Source organism: Triturus cristatus, chromosome 2_2 (genome assembly GCF_964204655.1).
Source record: "Triturus cristatus chromosome 2_2, aTriCri1.1, whole genome shotgun sequence".
Taxonomy (NCBI): domain Eukaryota; kingdom Metazoa; phylum Chordata; class Amphibia; order Caudata; family Salamandridae; genus Triturus; species Triturus cristatus.
Genome location: NC_140582.1, coordinates 44,847,847 through 44,865,983, shown reverse-complemented (window position 1 = coordinate 44,865,983; position 18,137 = coordinate 44,847,847). Strand labels below are relative to the sequence as shown.

Genomic DNA, 18,137 nt, shown 5'->3' with positions numbered 1-18,137 from the left:
ACCGCAAAGCATGCACACCCTGCACTGGACAAGCCTGGCCTGTGTTGGAGTGGACAAAGACCACGATGACATCCCCCCCCGCAAACTGTGAGCCCACTTCTGGCCAAGAAGGTCTCACCGCGACGCTCATTACAGCGCCTGCAGCCTCCAAACCACGGACCCCCCCGGTCACAATCATCAGAGGGTAAGATTTATTCTGACCCAAAGTCACCCCAGCACCCGGCGCCCTGCGGCCCACTATGCCCGACTATGGGGGACATACCCACCCTCAAAATACCCTATTTAACTTACAATGTGGTGGGGGCACATGAACAATCTGCAAACCCAAGCTTGCAGCCTTGGTTTGCCCAGAAGCTTTCCCATTGAAATGCAAGGAGCGCACAAAGGGTCAAAGGCACCCTCCACCCACCTGCCTGAGTGGCACCGGCAGTGTGACTTCTAATCCTACCTACTTCCCACATTTGCCCTGAGCAACTGACCTGGACCCCAGCTCACACAGCTGTGTGGCTAGCTAGTCAGCAGCCAGCAACCAAGGACCTCCTGCCTCCCATGGGATAACATCGTGCAACACTCACTCTGCCCCCGTCTGAAACAGTCCCACAGAGGGTGTACCAACTGTACAAACCTGAGCCTGGGGGAACCTTGAGTCTGTGGCCAGAACCTTCACTCTGCCAGTCGAGTAATTAACAAACAGCCGATAAGCTAATTTCATTCCATAGGATAACATTGATTGGTCTCATTATAAAGTCCTTGTAAGTGTTGAGATCATAAATATTACGGGGCAGATTTACAAGCCCCGTGCGCCACTTTTGCATCGCCGTTGCGTCACTTTTGTGACGCAGCGGTGGTGCAAAGCTAGCGCCATGCTGCGACAGATTTACAACGTGCCGTATCTAGGGAGATACGTCACGTTGTAAAGCCCTGCGCCACAATAAATCTGCATCAGGTTTAATGTATGCAGGGTGTGCGTTACGTCGGAAAAAGCCTCGGAAAAGTGACGCAGTGAAATCTACAAGATTTCACGCAGTCACTTTTCTGACGCTGGTGCGTCAAATCCTTATGCCTGCTTCAAGCAGGCGTAAGGCGTGACGCACCATGTTAGGTATAGGGCAGGTTGGAACAGTGCTGGAGTTGCGGTGCGCTTGCGACACAACTTCAGCACTGCGCCAACCTTATGCCGGCAGATGCGTCATGCATCTGCATGTCCTTGCGCCACGATGCACCGCATTGTAAATGCGGCGCATCTGCGGTGGCGCAAGGGCAAACTTGTGTGATGCATCTTCCCTGGCGCATCCCTGCTTATATGCAGGGATGCGCCAGGGAACATAAATCGGCCCCTACAAGTTTAGCTTGAAAATCTACAACTAACAGAAATTGAAAAACTCGACTGCTATTGGGAGAGATACCAATGCTGGATCTTGTTGCCCAGCACTGATCCAGAAAACCACTCACAACCCTACTTACCAATCACACTATTTACCTTCATAGGAAAGCATTGGCAGTGACTCTGTCAAATTTCTTCTTAGGGTCACGTTTAGTACTTGCTAATTATTTGCAGAAAATAACAACAGCAACTACAATGGATATACTCACATGTTTCCAAGACCTTGCCATGACTTAAAAAAGATATTCTGGAAGTAATCATTAACAAATCACTTCTAACTCACATTTAGCTCAATGTATTATTGTGTTAGAAATTGTATTGCCTATTGCAACAACTTGTAACTATTAACTAACAAAGTCAATGGCACATTGCCAAAGTATGTAACTAAGGCCTCGCTATCTGAGTGAGTATCTGTTGATACCTATTGTTGGTCATAAAATTAAACTTACATATATTTTTGGATGAAAAACAGTGGCGTTGAGTTCAGTTATTGAGTGTGTGAGACGACCTGCTGAATGAGTGTGTACAACTAAGGATTAGTACAGTCCTCTGATCCTGCCTCACTGCTTGACCAAGGTAATACTCCATAGTGTAAGGTCATATCCAACTTTGAACTCTGCACAAACTCTGGTGACTGTGGACTCTGTGCACACCATACCTATTTAGAAACAGCATATACCTTGCCACTTACTAACAAGATGCATCTGTGACAACATGTTCAAGTCTGTTGCAGGATAGAAGTAGTGTCACAAAGAATGATAGCAAAGCATACTCTCCCTGCATATAGCCAAACACGGGACCTGTTAGCCAAAGATTGATGTAATGTAGCACATTGCATGTCACATGTCTAGGTTTTCACAACAGATTCACATTGTAGAGGAGACCCAAGGGCACTGGTCAAACCTACATATATGGAACTACAAACTAGGCCACACTGAAGTTGAGTCCACAATACGTACTGATTACAAAGTGCATTGAGTCAGCTAGCTCCTACCTGTACAAAACATATGCAATAGCTACTTCTGAACACTGCCATGAAGTGCACACATATCGCCCAATGTGCCCACGGATGTCATGTGAGCTGCACTCTGCATATACTCTTGCTCAGTGTAAAGATTACAAGGGTGTCATCACTATGAGACAATGCGATAGTAACAGCTGGGATGAGTGGCTATGGCACTGTTGGTACAGGTAGCAATGCAGCAGGTAACCACTTGTGTGCAGCACAACAGTGTATCTGCAAACAAACATCAGGTCCCAAGCCATTGCTGTCCTGAGTAAGTGTGTCACAATGGCAAGAAAATCAAAGTTAAATCGGTATCCCAGACAGTGCCAATACTCCAAGACACCTCTGAGTGACCACCATTCCAATGTCCTTACTCAGACTCATATCACCCATGTGACTCACTGACACATTAGTGCCATGTGACATTAACAATGGAACCACAAATTGCAAACAGCATGCATGGAATGGAGATTGATTGGCCATGGCCAGGAACATGTGAGATGTTTGAGTTCACCATGAACTGTCACCAGAGTAGGCCGTACACCACACTTGCTAAACTATCAGACATGCATGGTCAATGTGCTCACATCTAAGGTTTCTGGGTTCTATCCATCCTGCTGAGTGACAGGTCCCGACCATACTTACACATACACAGTTTTCTCCACAGATGGTATGATTTGCACACGATGGTGCCAGACCCACTCCCCCGCATCAGCCATGATATAGGCGCGAGCAGAAATCTATGTTAAACCACATTTATTGAACAAACACAGATCTATGAAAATGAAACCTACACTAATATATGTCCCTAACTCTAGCCCTAACCTAAGTACAAATCTGAATGCGACATAAAACTATCTTAAATAACTATTTACAAATACAGAACATGAATAAAGACATCAACCCCCCCAAAGATAAATGAAACCTATCCCCAAATCCTATGAAATACAAATAGTAAAAACAGTCTAAAACTAACCCTAACTAACCCTACACTAAACCTATGCTAAACAACACATACAACTAGGACATGACACAACATAATGAGAAAAGGGGACAGTGTGGGAAGTGAGAAGAGGGGGGGAGGTGAGAACTGGGGTAGTGTTTCAGGGCAGGCCAAGGTGTTCCCTGATCTCAGTCATCTGCCGGTTAAGGGTGGAGTATCCATGGTGGATGTCCTCGAGGAGCTTTGTGTGCCTATTCAGAGTCTGCATGATCAGGGACAGTCCAGGGTCCATGGTGGCCGGTGCTGGTGCCGGTGCTGGTGCCGGGGCTGGTGCTGGTGCCGGTGCAGGTGCTGGTGCTGGTTCCTGGTCTGGTTCTGGGGCTGGTTCCGGGGCTGGTGCCGGTGCAGGTGCGGGTGCAGGTGCTGGTGCTGGTGCCGGGGCTTGTGCTGGTGCCAGGGCTTGTGCGGGTGCAGGTGCTGGTGCTGGTGCCGGGTCTGGCGTGGGTGCAGGCGCTGGTGTGGGTGCTGGTGCCGGTGCTGGCGCAGGTGGCGGTGCATGCAGGCCTGGCCTGGCACTGGTGCGGGTGTGGCAGCAGGGGGACCAACATCCCGGGATCCACGACGTTGTTGAGCCGCTGCCAGGGGTGACACATTCTGGCAGCGTTGGCCAGGTCCCTGCCCTCCTCTCTGCCCGGTACCTCCGTGCCATCAAGCGGTATCCCCTGTGAACCTTACGCACATGGAGGTACCGGTCCTTGGCCACCTGGAACCGGTGCCGTTCCTCAGGTGTCATGTTGTCTGAGAGAGAATAAAAATCTATGTCAGTTTTCGTTGGCTTACACTATGTAACTGTACAACATGAGATCAGTATCACAAGTGGAAAAATACATGTTACGTCAATGACTGACCTGTTAAACACAATGTGTACGCATGATTAAATAACTACATGCGATTGAGACTGACATGACAGTGCATGGCATGGGACATGCACTGACACACCAGAAAGCTAAGGATACACTACAAACATGGCACCTTTGGACAACCGTGCTGCGTGTGACCTGTACAATTGACTTCATTCGGGAGGCATTACCCCTACGTGCACAGCTCAAACCTCTCCCACCCTGTGACAGACAGCTGCATTGCAATTACAATGCACTTGTAACAACATAGAATGCCCATGCACACGTTACGAGTAAGTACTGTATCAATACAGGAAGTAATGGTAAGAACAGCAGTATAGACACAAATTACAGAAATCCAACACGTTTCTTTTTCTTGGTTTAATATGATTCCGTTGCCCAGCCAACACGTGTTTCGTCCGGGTGTAAGACCCACGACTTCTTCAGGGCATCAGGCGCAACGTGAACAGTAAGTGGATCTCTCCGCCGGTTATAATTCCGTCCCGGCTGTACGGGAAAAAAACATGTAATGGTCACTAATTGGACGAGTTACACAGGGGTGAGTAGCCCAAGTGAGTAAGGACCTGTGAGACGAGTGCGTCTGGGAGTGTAGTTGGAGTCCGGTTCGTAAACAGATCGGCGATCGCATGTAGTTATTTAATCATGCGTTCACGTTGCGCCTGATGCCCTGAAGAAGTCGTGGGTCTTACACCCGGACGAAACACGTGTTGGCTGGGCAACGGAATCATATTAAACCAAGAAAAAGAAACGTGTTGGATTTCTGTAATTTGTGTCTATACTGCTGTTCTTACCATTACTTACCATTACTTCCTGTATTGATACAGTACTTACTCGTAACGTGTGCATGGGCATTCTATGTTGTTTCCTATTTTAGACTCCGGTCTACTGGAGGGGTTTAGGGTTTGTTTTCCCCTCGTCCTATTTGCACCGTTTTACTCTTCAGCTCCAAACCTCTACGTATACATTGTGGGCACCATCGCATACCGTAAAACCTAAAACCCTGCATTAGTATTTCTGTACAATGCACTTGTGCAGACATGTGTGTCCCCCAGGAACTGTGTGCAGCACATGAAGTCAGTGGCAAGACACGATAGGGGGTATGTGTGCAGGTGTGAATACATACCTATTGGAGTCTCACACTACATGCACAATAACAGGGCTGGGACTGCCCTAATCACACTTGTAATCATGCTGCATCATGCCGCACACATGGTATGACTGAGGCACTTACTCACTCCACCATTACTATGCAATTGGTGATAGTCATCCACTGCGACGGGGATACATCATTGACCCACAAATGCCAGTCATGCATGTGTTATAAACCACAATTGCAATCCATAGTAGAGATGAGTATGCATGCTGCAACTACGCACACTGTTACAATGGATTACACTTTGTAATGGCACACTGGGGTCATGAGGATTGTGTAATTGCTACACACACATCTTGTTGCGTCAGTCCTGATGAGGTCATCTATGTGCAAAGAAATGATGCATAGCTAATGCATGCCAAGGAAATGTGTGTTAAGTGATGTCACAAAATGAGTCCGATGAGTTTGTACACATGATCCTGATTCTAGCCTGGTATGTCCACACGGACATAGCCTGTCAACACCACTGTAGTGCACAAATATAAATTCACAATTGCCATACACATCAAAGGAATGTGTGTGTGTAACACACCATTGACAATATTGGATCAGAGCTACACCCTGCCACTTCTGCTTCTGTGCCATGCAGCATACCTTAGGCATCACTGTGCCAAGATTTCTGAACTTGTACGGACATCATGGCACTGCCTCATTCTGCACAATGCTACACCCACTGCAGGCCCCTTGACGATTTAGAAACGCATGTATGTGTGCCATCTTGCTTAGGCTGTGCAAAGGAACATGGGAGAAAATGCTAGTGGCCTATTGCCATCACAACTGCAGTGTAAATGCCTAGTTGGCAGCATTATTTGCTCGCAAATAGGCACATACATTGACATGTGTATCAATAACTGTTGATAGCCAGAATCACAAGTCAGATTGAAATGCATTGTACTCCTTATCCCTACCATATTAGACACTGTACGGAAAGGCTGGATACCTGAGCACATCATAGGCAATTTACATGCCATACACACACATACTAAAGATCAACAACATGCTCCATTTGGCAAAGACACTCATGACCACGCAACATACCAATGGTTCTGGTCACTACTCACCGGTGGCGTGTGGGTCCCGGAAACGGTCAATGTCCCCTTGGGTGATTGGTTGCCGGCCATCTATGAGAGGACAAATGCAAATAGGTGGTGTTAATAAACCCCAGCAAAGGTGGCATATTCAAAACGTGTATAGTTACACTGACAAACAATGCTACATCCCTGTGGTGTTGACTGCATGTTGTCAACCTGACTGGGCCTACTCTGAATGGCATCCACACACAAACATGTTGAAGCAGATGCTGCACAGCCAAAACATCACTGCTGGCCGAGATGCACTACAGAGTTTTTCCACCCAATGTCAAGGCACCTCATCCACACAGAGCGCAACATCTACTATTTCAATCATCATCCTCGACCAATTGCAGCGGCATTCAGCACTGTCTCACAAAGGCCGCTGACTAAACAAGAAAGGGATCCAAGCCAAGGCCCTCAACTCTATCTGCTCTTTCCTCAACTTACATACGTGTGGGTCAGACCAGGCGTGGGGTCCCCCAGCGATCCTCATTCAGCCCTACAATCGTTCACATCTACATGTCTGGGCACGCCACAATCGTGATCAGCCATGGACTCAACATTGTATCATAGGCATGCGACTGGCAAATCCTCCTCGACACATCTAGCCAACACAACTACAGCATACAGAAGTATTGGGAACCAATGACAGAGCTTGCTATATGTATGTTAAAGAGCTGCATACAAGTGAGCAACAACTAAATAGAAGTACCCATCATGCACAAAAACATACAGGCATATAATTACACAGGCTCCTCACACGACATGGTGGACCCACACCCCAAGACGGCCCAAGCATGCGACATGTAATCCATCATGGACTTCGATGTCCAAGATAATTGCTAGATATATCCGGTCTCATCATCGTGCTTCCACACACTCTGCCCCCTATGTCAGACACTCAAATGACTCCTACTCAGACACACATAGAGACTCACTCATGCCCTCTGCAATTGCTCACCTTACTACGGCAACACAGTCGATGACATATGTAACATGAACCACAACCACAAGCTGCAGGACATCTCAAATGCAACCACGGGACAGATCATCACAATGCCAGGACCCTGGCACACCTCCCACCACCTGCGCACACTCCACTGTCTCCACATCACAGCTCGAGTCACATTCAAAATGTGCACCCAGGATTACACAGCCATCCACAACTCTGTGCAAACATACCTTTACATCCAACTTCATTTCCATGGCACATCAAAGGACCCGACAATCCAAGCAGCTGGGCCATTGCAAGTTCCCCGCACCAGAGGGACCTGATTGTGAGTCGGCTCCTTTTCATAACTTGCTCATATGGTCTGTGGCACAATTATGCTACACCTCTGACAGGCAAATTTGTTCTCCATCTCCAAGCACTAACTCTGTACATTGCTCTTAAACAGACACACCCCTGGATATACTTCAACATGCAAACACCACCATGCCCCTGCAACCCTTCCTGCAGAGTATTAGCTCACATTAGCCATGTGTGTAATGGGAATTTAGACACCGGGGATGTCCATTCCTATGTTGTATTTGCAGTGGCACAGTTACTAGATGCGGTCATTGCAACGCCAATTGCCACTCCACCTTGCACACTGCATGGCGCACATCATCAATGCGTATATTTCAAGACTATCCCAACACCTTCCATACTGTTGCACACACTGTAGTGGGAAGAGTGTGTAATGCAAATCCAACGTCAAGGACATCATGCGCAAGTATTTATTTCAATTTCCTGTACATTAACCAGGTTGTTACGGTATCACGGTCTTCGGACTGCATGAAAACATCTTGGGGCATATGTATCAAGCTATTTTTCATTGGCAAACACTGACATTCGCAAGAACCCAGCTTTTGTTAAGCCAAAATTTCAAAACTGGATGTATGAGGCTTTTTAACATTGCCAAAATAGATAACTTGCCATGTTTGTGTTTCACAGATTTTGCATGAGCATTTAGGGGCATATGGATCAAACGATATATTTTTTCCTAACGCAGCGATTTGCTACAAAAGAGCGCTACCAAATCAAAAATAGGAAAACGTGATGCATCAGCCATGTTCATATTGCATTATTGACAAAGTGCTAATTTTTGAAATCATCAATTTTTCATTAGCCTGTAAGGAATTGCATTTTGCGATTCCTTAACTGCTATGTAACAAGCACCCAGGTTGTGCGACTCCTCATTCAGAACTCGCAAATTACCTCCAACTTCAAGTTGGTGGTAATTTGTGATTTATTGGGTAAATTCCCTTGTTGGAATTTTTGTTAGTGCCATGTGGCTCACATACATGCCCTTGCGCACATATATGGCATGTGCGCAATATGTGCACACATGCTCATTAAGACACCCTTGCAGCCTTGAAATGAATCTTAATCTGCAAATCTCTAATAGAGAATAGCAGATTTAGATTCACTTCCCATTAATTCCTATGGCCCTCCTGGACCATATGAATGAATGTGAAGGTATTCCTTAATTGCAATTTTGCGATTTGCTAATCGCAATTAAGGAATAACAAGACATAGCAATATATTAGCGATTTTTTACATACATCCCGTTTTGCAATTCTCAAATATCCATTTGCACTAAATCGATATTTGCAAATCTCAATTACGGATTTTGAGACATATGCCCCTTAATTAATCGCAAATAGCAAATCCTTACATGCCAGGTAACAAGCACCCAAGTTGTGCAACTTATCGTTGAGAAATTGCGAATTACCAGCACCTTCAAGTTGGTGGTATGTTGCAAAATCTAATAGAATAGCAATATATAGCATTTTCATATGTGCCATGTGGTGCACATTCATGCCCTTATGGCATGTATGTGCGCCATATGCGCACACAGGCTAATTTCAGGGGGGCATCAGGGTGTACTCATGACACACTTGCACCTTAGAAAGAATTCTGATTTGGTGATTACCAAGTCCTATTTGCAATTTGAGACTGACTTCACATTCATTCCTATGTGCCTCCTGGCCCTTAGTTGTGAGTGTGAAGGTATTCCTTAATGGCAGAATTGCGATTTAACATTAGCACTGAGGGAATAATCAAAATGTGGTACATATGTGCTAAATGTGACCTACCTCCCATTTTGCATATCTCAAATTGCAATTTGCGACTAATCGTCATTTGCGATTCGCAAATACGGTTATTGATACATATGCACCATTATCTTCTTCTCACACACATCACTAATATATGTACGTAACATTAGTTGTGGCCAACAAGGGAATTGGTACTTACCACCCTGGATGCCAGGCATGACACCGGTGTAATCCAGCAGGTCCGCCTCCCGCGCCAGCATGTCCTGCCAGCGGTGCTTCCACTGCCGCACAGTCCGGTTAAGCTTGAAACAGCGGAGCATTTGCGCCCGCACGCGCTCCCAACGCAACTTGCGCACCGCAACACCATGGCCCTGGAGGATGCGCCCTCCCCTCTCCAGCATCAGAGGCAGGTAGTACCGCACCAGCCTGAGGAAGCCCCCCAATGCCTCCTCAGACATCCGCCCTGACCTGCCCACCCCCAGCATCTCCACACACCCCAGTTCTCAACACCACAAGACAAAACTAAAAACCCAATGAGGAAAATAGTAACAAAAACCCACACAAAACACAACAAGACTGAGGACAATAGACAGTATGAATTGAATTAAATGTGAAACAAATCAAAAAAACACAATAGACAGGACACAGCACCACAGCAACACTCCTATCCCAAATCTCCAACAGCACAATCACACCAACACCTCCTCACTCATCCAATTCCACCAAAATGTGCTCAAAAGAGAAAGTGAAAGTGAATGCCACACACATGGAGACAGGAAGCAGCCATAGATCACTTCCTGTGTGTTAGAGACAATTTTCCCACTTTGCAACAAAAAAATGCACGCTAAGGGGCCGCTACTGTACTCTGGCTTATACGGTTATAGGTATGCGGCCCGTTTTCTGAATTAGCGACAAAAATATACACGCTAAGCAACCGCTAATGTCAATATGCTTACTGTAATGGGTATGCGGCCCGTTTTCATGATTAGCGATAAAAATCTGGACGCTAAGGAACCGCTAATGTCAATATGCTTACTGTAATGGGTATGCGGCCCGTTTTCATGATTAGCGATAAAAATCTGGACGCTAAGGAACCGCTAATGTTAATATGCTTACTGTAGTGTGTATGCGGCATCTTTCATTGCTTTCAATGGTTTCTGAACGCTAAGAGGCTGATACTGGCCTGATGCTGATACCGTATTGGGGAGTGTGTCCAGCCATGTGCCTTACAATGCGCGTGGGATGTATCATTGTGTTTGCAATGTGGATATCACATCCTGGAAGTCATTGGCCAGTGATGGACATTCATGACAATACTGTGGTCACTGCACAAATAGAGAATGCAAGGGTGTCATGATGACACCTGCGCTATCGAGATGGCCGCGAGCCCGTAGAGCTCCGTCCGACTGGTGCCTTCATCCTGTGATTTCTCCTGCAAGGGGCCCCTGCAGGGCGCTGCAAGCTGGGGGGGGGCAGCCCATCCGCCTCCCGACATATCGGCATGACAGTCGGCACGCGTGGTTGCCGTGCGACGCCCCGCAACTGCCTAAAGACTGGGACCGGTGGCCGTGCGCTTGGCGCTGGAGCGCCGCTGACGGCAGCGCGCCCGACTACACGCTGAGGCCGGACATGTGTTCCCTGGGCCGCGGTGGTTGCAGCACCGGAAGTGGTGACACGGCGGTGTAGCCAGCTCGCTAATGAATGGTGCGGCAGCCGTCAACGAGTGCAGCCTAGAAAAGTTGCCGCGGGACTGAGGCGGTCTGCGCCCGATGGGTATGCGGAGATACGCCCACACTCGATGGACGTGCGGAGCGGGAGGCGGCCTGCGCTGAGTGTACTGGGGCATTAGGCCTCGGACAGGGGACTCATCGGCCACACGCCACCAGAGCAGGATACTCCTGACACTCCGGTCGGAGGCGCTCTACAGTCCTGTGATCGCCAGAGCACGGTCCCCTGGACGCAAAGGCTGAGGTGACGTGCCCCCTGCTGTGGCGCCCGGCTGACTGCCCTGTGGTGACGACAACATGCCGGAGGAGTGACAACGCGGCGGAACCTATACCCCTGAGCGCTCGACTCACACACAGGAGTACAGTGGAGGTAAAAGGGGGACCCACACGTGGTGTACTGTGCGAGGTCCGCAACTGGCGGCCATTATGCTGTAGCCCCCACTGCAGGCACCATGGGCGAGGCACTCTGTGGTGGGACGTTGCTGGAGGCTGGCTTGAGGTGTTTCGGCACAAGTCCGCGGTCGGTGGAGTGGTGGCCCCAACGGTGACTCGCAGCGCTTTGGGGTGCCAGCGGTGCCCGGCTCCACGGGGGTGAAGATACGAGCGCAAGGGGGCAGGATTAGTCAGCCAGTTGCTCCGGCTAGTCTTGAACACTCGCTTTTGGCGCTGCGGCTCTGCGAATGTGACGGCGGGCCTGCGCAGACAGCGGCTTTGAGGAGTGGAGCCCTGCGGCGACTGGGCTCGGCTAGCCTACTGGTCGCCCGGACCGCGTGCGGATGCCCACGGCGCAGCAGCTAGTCATGGGCCGGCTGCGCAATGCCCCGAGGGACAGCCAGGCCCCGACTGCCAACCCGGGCCATGTCCCAGAGACCAGGGACCCTGGCACAACCCCACAGACTGAGCTCCTGGCAGCTAAGCTGGATTCGGTGCTGGCCGCGGTGGAGCGGATCGGCTCCACGCTGGAGCAGACGAGGTCATCACTGGAGGCCCACATTGATAAGGTCACGGTAGACTTCACCCTGCTTCACGCGGATCACGGCAAATTGGCACATAAGGTGGCGCTGCATGAGCAGACTCTTCAGGAAGTGCGACCCGTAGTGACTACCCACACTGCTGCCCTCCAAGACTTAATTGACCATGTCCACGCCCTGGAAGATCGTGTGGACGATGCAGAAGGGCGCTCTCGGCGCAGTAATGTACGCGTGGTGGGCCTGCTGGAAGGTGAAGAAGGCAGTCGGCTGGAGCACTACGTGGAAGAGTGGCTGCGGACTCTGCTCGGACCTGAGAAACTCTTGTCACACTTTGTAGTGGAACGAGCCCACAGGGTTCCAACACAGCGGCCCAGCCCAGGGTCTCGACCTCGACCCTTCCTATTTAAACTCCTTAACTACCGGGACAGAGATGCGGTGCTCCGTGAGACCAGGAAGATGGGAGATATCACAGTTGTTAGTGGCAGGGTGCAATTCTTCCCGGACTATACTGCACTGGTGCAGAAACGTCGCTGCAACTATCTGGCGGTAAAGCGCCGACTGCGTGAACTAGAGATTCCGTATGCACTGCTGTTCCCCTCACGTCTGCGTGTGGTTGCCTATAATGGCACTCGCTTTTTTGATACTCCGTCAGAGGTCTGGGACTGGCTAGATGAAACTGGGTGCAGCAATGGCCAGCGACCGCAGGGATTGGAGCCGGCCCCACAACGCAGCAGGAGGTCTCGACGACGCAGGGGGAAAGGACCCCGGCGGGAGGAGAGTCAGGGACTGGGGGTAGCTCCTAGTCCGGAGAGGAGTAGACTGGAACAACAGGAAGTGTTGGCAGCGGTGCCCACGCTTGGATCCCCTGAGTCGACAAGGGGAGACCACCCGGGATCGGAGTCATCCAGGGACTAGCGGCTCGTCTTCCCCGTCCACAGGGATCTCAGATGACCAACTGATGGCGCTGGTAACCCCCCAGACATCGGAACACATAATGTAACGTGTGGACAAAGGGGAGACTGTGTTTCCTGCAGAGCGTAACCTCTGGAGACAGGCTCTGGAACCCGAAGACTGGTGCATCTTGGTTCTAACCCATGTGGTCCGCGGAATGGTGAGATAAGGACATGGGGGGCCTTGTTGGTGGACCTCTGGGGGGTCGGCAGTGAGGGGGAGGTGGGAGGCAGCCATGTTAATGCCCCTTTGCAGAGGTATGGGCACCCGTGTTGGCGCATGCTCACACATGACAGCTTATGTAGCAAGGGCCATATACCTCCCTGGCATGCGCTGTGCCACGGTCAAGGGAGTCCCTTCCAACACATGTACACAGGCACCTTTGTAGGGAAACATCTGCGCGTGGCGACTACGGCACGCCAGCCCCACTAGCCACCATTGGGCTTAGTTACATTTTGTGAGCATTGCCTCATGGTTTGGACGAATACCCGTAGAGGGGTTCGCCCTAGCGGTTACTTTGGTTTTGTTGATTTGTTTATGCACACGGTTCTATGTTTGTGCGATGTTGATTTGATGGTTTTCCGCAGCTCACAGCATTGTCATGCGCAGACCCACCGCTCCTCGTCCTGGAGGGGCGTCCCCAGGCACTGCCACAGGTATACACTTAGGATTTCCGCAAGGCCAATACGAATATAGTTACATCGAGTGTTCGAGGTATGCATACACCGGTGCGGCGATACTCCGTCTTTGCATACATGCAGCGGCACGCAGTGGCCATAGCTCTCCTGCAAGAGACACACATGACGCCGAGGGAACTGGGCAGGTTGCGCACGCGCTGGAGGGGGCAGGTGTATGGCACCACATGTTCGGCACACGCTAGCGGCACACTGATATGGGTAAGGGCGGGAACCCCGTTTGTCTGTTTGGAGGCGCTGGTAGACCCGGGTGGGAGATACACCCTAGTACACGGGAGAATAGATGGGCAGCAGGTACTACTGGGGTCCCTCTATGCACCAAATGTAGAGCAACCCGCATTCCTGGCTAGTCTGTCGGCGGTGCTGGCGCCGTGTGTCGGCCTTCCTTGGCTTCTGGGGGGGATTTTAACTCAGTACCAGATGTGCATATGGACAGGTCCTTCCTGCCGTTACGAGGCACACAGGTGGGGTCAAATGCAAGAGCTCTGGCCACCTGGTTGTCACACTGGACCCTGATTGACTTGTGGCGGAGCGTTCACCCTGCTGATCGCGTATATTCATACTATTCTGCGGTACACGGCCTCCACGTCCGGTTAGACAGGGTGGTGGGTACCCCTTTGGTACTTCCATGGGTGGTTCGTGCAGAATACATGGGCCGGACGCATTCGGACCACAATCCCCTTCTCCTGGTGCGCCGGTGGCAGCCGGACAGACCCCCGGTTCCGACATGGCGCCTTCAGACGGTGGCCCTGGAGGACACGGAGTTTTGTGCCTCCTTGGGCACGGCGATTGAACAGTAATTCGATCTTAACAAGGGCTCCACTGATAGCGAACTGATAGAATGGGACGCCCATAAGGTGTACATCAGGGGGCACTGCTTGGGTGCGACCTGGAATATCCGAAAGCAACTGGCGAGTGCTCTTGCTACGCTGGAGTCCCGCCTCCTCTCATGCGAGCTACGTGGGGAGGGTGGGGGTACAGACTTGAATCGCCTGCTAGAACTTCGGGCGCGCCATACTGAATTACTAGAGTGGCTGCGCTGCCTCAATTATGCGGCTCACTCGGCTCGAGTGCATGCCACGTTGGATAGGGCCGGGAGACTCCTGGCCTGGCTGATACGGCAGGAGACTGCTCATGACCCAATAGGCGCCTTGTGTGGCCCTGATGGCTCACTGGTACATACACAATGGCAAATCCATCAGGCGTTCACAGTTCATTACCCCTCTTTGTACCGATCAACGGGAAGAAGGCTGGCGTGTGACATGGATGAGTTCTTAGAAGCCGTGGAGCTACCAGTGGTCCTGGCAGAACATCACGAGTCCCTGGAGAGAACCCCCACCGCAGACGAGATAGGAGATGCCATCTTCTCACTAGCTACGGGGAAGGCGCCGGGTCCAGATGGACTTCCGGTGGAATACTATTAATCTTACAGAGAATCCTTGATACCCAAACTCCACACCCTTTATCTGGCCGCTCTAGAGAAAGGCGCTCTACCAGAGTCCATGCGGGAGGCCTATGTGATTTCCCTACTCAAACCTGGACGAGACGCCACTCAGCTAGGGTCCTACCGACCACTGGCCCTGCTTAATACGGACTATGTCAAGTCAAGTCAAGTCATAAAATTTGTATAGCGCACTACGTACCCAGAGGGTTTCAAGGCGCTTAGGAAGGGGAGGAGGATTATTTGTCAAATATCCACGTTTTAAGCTGCTTTCTGAACGCTAGGTGGTTCTGGGTGAGGCGAAGGTAGGCGGGGAGTGAGTTCCATGTTTTAGCAGCCAGGTATGCAAAGGATCTGCCTCCCATGGTGGTCTTGTTGATGCGAGGTATAGTGGCGAGGGCTTGGCTGGAAGATCGTAGTTGGCGGGAGGGGGTGTAGAAGGACAGTCGAGAGTTGAGGCAATCTGGTCCGATGTCGTAGAGTGATTTGTGTGCGTGGGTAAGCAGTCGGAAGGTGATCCTCTTATTGACGGGTAGCCAGTGGAGGTCTTTAAGGTGATCAGAGATGTGTTCGTTGCGAGGGATGTCTAATATGAGCCTGGCTGATGCGTTTTGGATTCGTTGGAGTTTCTTCTGGAGCTTTGCGGTAGTACCCGCGTAGAGGGTGTTTCCGTAGTCCAGTCGGCTCGTGACTAGAGCGTGGGTAACTGTTTTCCTTGTTTCGAGGGGGATCCAGCGAAATGTTTTTCTGAGCATGCGAAGAATGTTGAAGCAGGAAGAGGATACGGCGCTGACTTGTCTGTTCATTGAGAGTGAAGAATCCAGGATGACGCCTAGGTTCCGTGCGTGGTCTGTCGGGATGGGTGCTTTTCCGAGGGCTTCAGGCCACCAGGAATCGTCCCATGCAGAGGGGGATGTACCTAAGATGAGGACTTCAGTTTTGTCTGAGTTCAGTTTCAGACGGCTTTGTTTCATCCATTCGGCAACTTCTTTCATTCCTTCGTGTAGGTTAGTTTTGGCGGTGCTAGGGTCATTGGTGAGAGAAAGGATTAGTTGAGTGTCGTCCGCGTAGGAGATGATGTTGAGGTTGTGTCGGCGTGCGATGGCCGCGAGGGGGCTCATGTATACGTTGAAGAGGGTGGGACTGAGTGAGGATCCTTGAGGGACGCCGCAGATGACTTCAGAGGCCTCGGACTTGAATGGAGGAAGGCGGACTCTCTGGGTTCTTCCGGTGAGGAACGAGGTGATCCATTCAAGTGCTTTTCCTTGGATTCCGATGTTATTGAGGCGTTGTAGAAGGGTGCTGTGGCAGACTGTATCAAATGCTGCAGAGAGGTCGAGGAGGATGAGGGCGACTGTGTCTCCGTTGTCCAGTAGAGTTCGAATGTCGTCTGTTGCTGCGATGAGGGCGGTCTCAGTGCTGTGTTTGGCTCGGAAGCCGGACTGTGAGGAGTCGAGGGATTTGTTGGCTTCGAGGAAAGCGGCGAGCTGGTTGTTGACGGCTTTCTCGATGACTTTGGCCGGGAATGGAAGAAGCGAGATGGGGCGGTAATTTTTGAGTTCGGTGGGGTCCGCTGTTGGTTTTTTCAGAAGGGCAGTGAGTTCGGCGTGTTTCCAGTCTTCTGGGAAGGTAGCGGAGTTGAAGGAGCAGTTGATGACGTCTCGGAGGTGCGGTGCTATGACGGAGTCTGCTTTGTTGAAGATGTGGTGAGGGCATGGGTCTGTGGGGGATCCTGAGTGGATGGAATTCATCAGGCGGATGGTGTCCTCAGTGGAGATTGGGTTCCAAGCGTTAAGGGTGTTCACGGGGGGAAGGTGGTCAGCAGATGGTAGGGTGGGTTGGTTTCCGGGTTGGTTGTCAAAGCCGTTGTGGATGTCTGCAATCTTGTTGTGGAAAAAAGAGGCTAGGGAGTCGCAGAGGGTTTGAGAGGGGGTGATGTCGTTGGAGTTGGCCGAGGGATTGGAAAATTCCTTGACGATGTTGAAAAGTTCCTTGCTGTTGTGGGCGTTGTTGTCAAGTCGATCCTTGAAAGCTGTTTTCTTGGCTTTTCGGATCAGTTGGTGGTGGGTGCGGGTGGCGCTTTTGAAGGCGTCCTTGGTGCTGGTGGTTGGGTCTTTTCTCCAGGCCTTTTCAAGGGAGCGGCAGAGTTTCTTGGACTTCTTGAGATCATCGTTGAACCATGAGGCTTTCTTGCTGCCAGGTTTGCTTTGACGTTTTTTCAGTGGAGCTAAGGTGTCGGCGGTGTTGGATAACCATAGGGTGAGGTTGGCGGCGGCTTCGTTGGCGTTAGAAGAGAGGGCTGGGGAGTTTCGAAGGAGCGATGCGGAGATTTGGTCCGTGGTGATTTTGTTCCAGTTTCTTTGCAGGGTAGGTTGGGAGTGGATGATGGGTTTCGGCTTGTTGTAGATGAAGTGAACGCAGCTGTGGTCGGTCCAGAGGAGATCCGTAGTGTGGCAGAAGGAGATATGATTGCTGGATGTGAAGATGGGGTCGAGTGTGTGACCTGCGATGTGGGTGGGGGAAGTGACTAGTTGTTTAAGTCCGAGGTTGGCGAGGTTGTCCACGAGGGTGGAGGTGTTGTGGTCGTTGGTCTTTTCAAGGTGAAAGTTGAGGTCTCCCAGAAGGATGTAATCTTTGGAGGGGAGCGCGTGTGGGGTGATGAAGTCCGTGATGTCTTCACTGAATTTTGCGCGGGGTCCTGGTGGTCTGTAGAGGAGAGTGCCTCTGAGTGTTGTTTTGGGGTCGATGTGGATCTGGAAGTGAAGATGTTCGGAGTTGGCGAGATTGACGTCAGAGCTGGTTGAGATGCGGATAGATTTCTTGTGGACGAT

At 50.5% G+C, this 18,137-nt stretch overlaps 1 long non-coding RNA gene across 1 annotated transcript in view; it reads right to left on the bottom strand.

The window, feature by feature from the left end:
- Positions 1-3,959: 3,959 nt before the first annotated feature.
- LOC146861807 (uncharacterized) overlaps positions 3,960-18,137 on the bottom strand; it is an 85,178-nt gene continuing 71,000 nt past the window's right edge. Inside the window, exons 4-5 of the long non-coding RNA XR_014978341.1 lie at positions 6,468-6,527; positions 3,960-4,131 (exon numbers count right to left, since the gene is read on the bottom strand). This is a non-coding gene — a long non-coding RNA (uncharacterized LOC146861807). The remainder of the gene's footprint in view (positions 4,132-6,467; positions 6,528-18,137) is intronic.